Genomic DNA, 3,919 nt, shown 5'->3' on the forward strand with positions numbered 1-3,919 from the left:
GATCCCTATCTCCTATACAATGTCACGAACCTCATTCTATAGTTCATCAGGCACTCTATCTATCAGATCTAGTCCCTTAAATCTATTTCTCACTTTCACTGTATAATTGTTAGGGATTTGATTTAGGTCATACCTGAATGGTCTGGTGGTTTTCCCTACTGTCTTCAATTTAAGTCTGAATTTGGCAATAAGAAGTTCATGATCGGAGCCACAGTCAGCTCCTGGTCTTGTTTTTGCTGACTGTATAGAGCTTCTCCATCTTTGGCTGCAAAGAATATAATCAATCTGATTTCGGTGTTGACCATCTGGTGATGTCCATGTATAGAGTCTTCTCTTGTGTTGTTGGAAGAGGGTGTTTGCTATGACCAGTGCGTTCTCTTGGCAAAACTCTATTAGCCTTTGCCCTGCTTCATTCCATATTCCAAGGCCAAATTTGCCTGTTACTCCAGGTGTTTCTTGACTTCCTACTTTTGCATTCCAGTCCCCTATAATGAAAAGGACATCTTTTGGGGGTGTTACTTCTAAAAGGTCTTGTAGGTCTTCATAGAATGGTTCAGCTTCTTCAGCGTTACTGGTTGGGGCATAGACTTGGATTACTGTGATATTGAAGGGTTTGCCTTGGAAACGAACAGAGATCATTCTGTCGTTTTTGAGATTGCATCCAAGTACTGCATTTCAGACTCTTTTGTTGACCATGATGGCTACTCCATTTCTTCTAAGGGATTCCGGCCCACAGTAGTAGATATAATGGTCATCTGAGTTAAATTCACATATTCCAGTCCATGTTAGTTCACTGATTCCTAGAATGTCGATGTTCACTCTTGCTGTCTCCTGTTTGACCACTTCTAATTTGCCTTGATTCATGGACCTGACATTCCAGGTTCCTATGCAATATTGCTCTTTACAGCATTGGACCTTGCTTCTATCAGCAGTCACATCCACAACTGGGTATTGTTTTTGCTTTGGCTCCATCCCTTCATTCTTTCTGGAGTTATTTCTCCACTGATCTCCAGTAGCATATTGGGCACCTACTGACCTGGTGAGTTCCTCTTTCGGTATCCTATCATTTTGCCTGTTCATGGGGTTCTCAAGGCAAGAATACTGAAGTGGTTTGCCGTTCCCTTCTTCAATGGGCCACATTCTGTCAGACCTCTCCACCATGACCCACCCGTCTTGGGTGGCCTCACACAGCATGGCTTAGTTTCATTGAGTTAGACAAGGCTGTGGTCCATGTGATTAGATTGACTAGTTTTCTGTGATTATGGTTTGTATGTCTGCCCTCTGATGCCTCTCGCAACACCTACCATCTTACTTGGGTTTCTCTTACCTTGTACGTGGGGTATCTCTTCACGGCTGCTCCAGCAAAGCGCAGCTGCTGCTCGTTATACCTTGGAGGAGGTCACCCCTCCTGACCTTGAACATGGAGTAGCTCCTCTTGGCCCTCCTGTGCCCACGCAGCCACCGCTCCTTGGACATGGGGTTGCTCCTCTCGGCAGCCACCCCTGGCCTCAGGCGAGAGGTAGCTCCTCTCGGCCACACTTCTGCCGCACGGTCCGTCGCAGCCAATGCGCTTCTATCGAAACTAGTCTAATTCAGTTACAAATATATATCAATAAAAAGTCCCCACAGAAGGACTATTATGAATCAAAACATGAATAGCATGCTTGATTCTGAAATTATGACACACAGAGACCCTTAAACACCAAGATCTGTTAATACTATCTCCTAAATATTTCTTAAATTCTTGACATCTCTTACTTTTTTTTTCCCCCGGCTGCACCACACAACATGTAGGATCTTAGTGCCCTGACCAGGAATCGAACCCTTGCCCCCTGCATTGGAAATATGGACTCCCAACCACTAGACCGCCAAGGTGTTGTTGTTGCTCAGCTGCTAAGTCATGTCTGTCTCCTTGCAACCCATAGACTGCAGCACTCCAGGCTTCCCTGTCCTTCACTATCTCCCAGAATTTGCTCAGATTCATGTCCATGGAGTCAGTGACGCTATCTAACCATCTCATCCTCTGCCATCCTCTTCTTTTGCCTTCAGTATTTCCCAGCATCAGAGTCTGCCAGGGAAGTCCCTTAAATCCTCAACATCTATCACTGTTGCCACTATCCATTACTTCTCTTTTTGATTACTACATCTGTCACCTACCTCTTCTTGCTGAAGACTTGCCACATTCCAGTCCATCCTCCAAAATTCAAATTTAATTATGACAGATCAGGAGAAAAATGACTATGACATTTACAGCTCCTCCCATCAAGTGGTAGACTTTATTTCTCTACTCCTTGAATCTGAGCTTGGTCATGTGACTTACTTCAGCCTATGGGACATTAATAAACAGGACCCAAGCAGAGGCTTCAGAAGTGCTCACACACTGGTACTTGCCTTCTCTTGCTGCTAGGAACCCTTCAGCCATCATGAGAACTCTTCAGCCATCATGGGAATAAGCCTGGGCTGGCCTGTTGGAGAATGAGAGACCATGTGGAGAGAGATCCCAGCCATCTCACTGACATCCCTTCCTAGACCATCCAACCTCAGCTGAGCTGGACTAGACCAAAAGAACAGCCCAACCTACCTACAGATTTGTGAAAAATAATAAAAGGCTGATGTCTTAAGCCACCAAGTTTTGATGCAGTTTGTTACACAGCCAATGCTAACTGATCATTTTTGTCCCTTGCTTAAAATCCCAGAAGAGATTCCCTCAAGAAAAAGCCCAAACATCTTAACTTACTAAATGTGGCCCTTCACCTTGGGGCACCAGCTAAACTCTGTGGTCTCATCTCTCACCATTACCCCTCCTCCCCTCCCGACTTCTGCCATATAATTAACATTTTCAAACCTTTAAAACCTTACCTCATAATAAATCAGTTTCATTTATGTCCCTAGCTAAACCCCCATTATTCTCAGAGTCCTTCCTGCATCCTGGTAAATAGCCATTTCTTGTTGATTTTAATTTATTAAACACACACCACTCAATTTTCAGTGCCCTGTAGGAGGTTCTTTCACTGCATAATAAAAAAAGTTGCTGCTGTTTATTCATATTTTAATGATACTGTGAATACAATGGTGCATATTCTGACTCCTGTTCTTAGAGAAATGGTCTCTGTTGGATTCTCACTGCCATTCATTTTTCTATTTACTGTCGGACTTTGCTATTAGGATAATCCCAGATACATCAAAATAATATCATCATGGGCCAGTTGCTTTGTTCAAAAATAAGCCACCTTGTCAATTTGTTTCCTCTTATATTCAATAACAGAGCTTATAGCTAGATTAATGTTTTAATTGAGCCCCACATGTATTTGTAGCTCCCTATAGAAAGTAGTCCTCAAAACACTGAACTCATCATTACTCTTTTTCAGCTGCTCTAAACTAATCCACCATCATTTGGTTAAAAGTAGACATATTTGGGACTTCCCTGGAGGTCCAGTGGTTAAGCCTCTGTGCTTCCAGTGCAGGGGGCACAAGTTCAATCCCTGGTGGGAGAACTAAGATCTCTCATGCCACACAGAGTGGCCAGAAAAAAAGTAGGCATAAGGCATATTCCTTCAAGCCAACATACATATGATGTGTATATACAGAAAAGGTCAACACTCTCTTGGATCTGATAGCTACTCTGTTAGCCTGATAAACATGTACAGTCAAATGCCAATACCCAGTGACAGCGACCTTTAGCTCTCTGGGAGCTGTGTATGCCATATGGATCCAAACCACTCCCTCATCCGCCTTGCAGACCCCAGTTCCCATGAAACTCAGCAGAAGGGAGTAAAGAATCATCTTTAAATTCCAGGTACATGGGCAAGTGTTCAATTACATGATTAAAATGGCATTCTAGAAATGTCTTCTATTTCTCTGTTCCATTGCCCACACACACAAAGCCGCTTTTAGCGAGATTATTACATCCTCACAGTGA

The sequence above is a fragment of the Bos taurus genome, chromosome X, assembly GCF_002263795.3.
Source record: "Bos taurus isolate L1 Dominette 01449 registration number 42190680 breed Hereford chromosome X, ARS-UCD2.0, whole genome shotgun sequence".
NCBI classification, from domain to species: Eukaryota; Metazoa; Chordata; class Mammalia; order Artiodactyla; family Bovidae; genus Bos; species Bos taurus.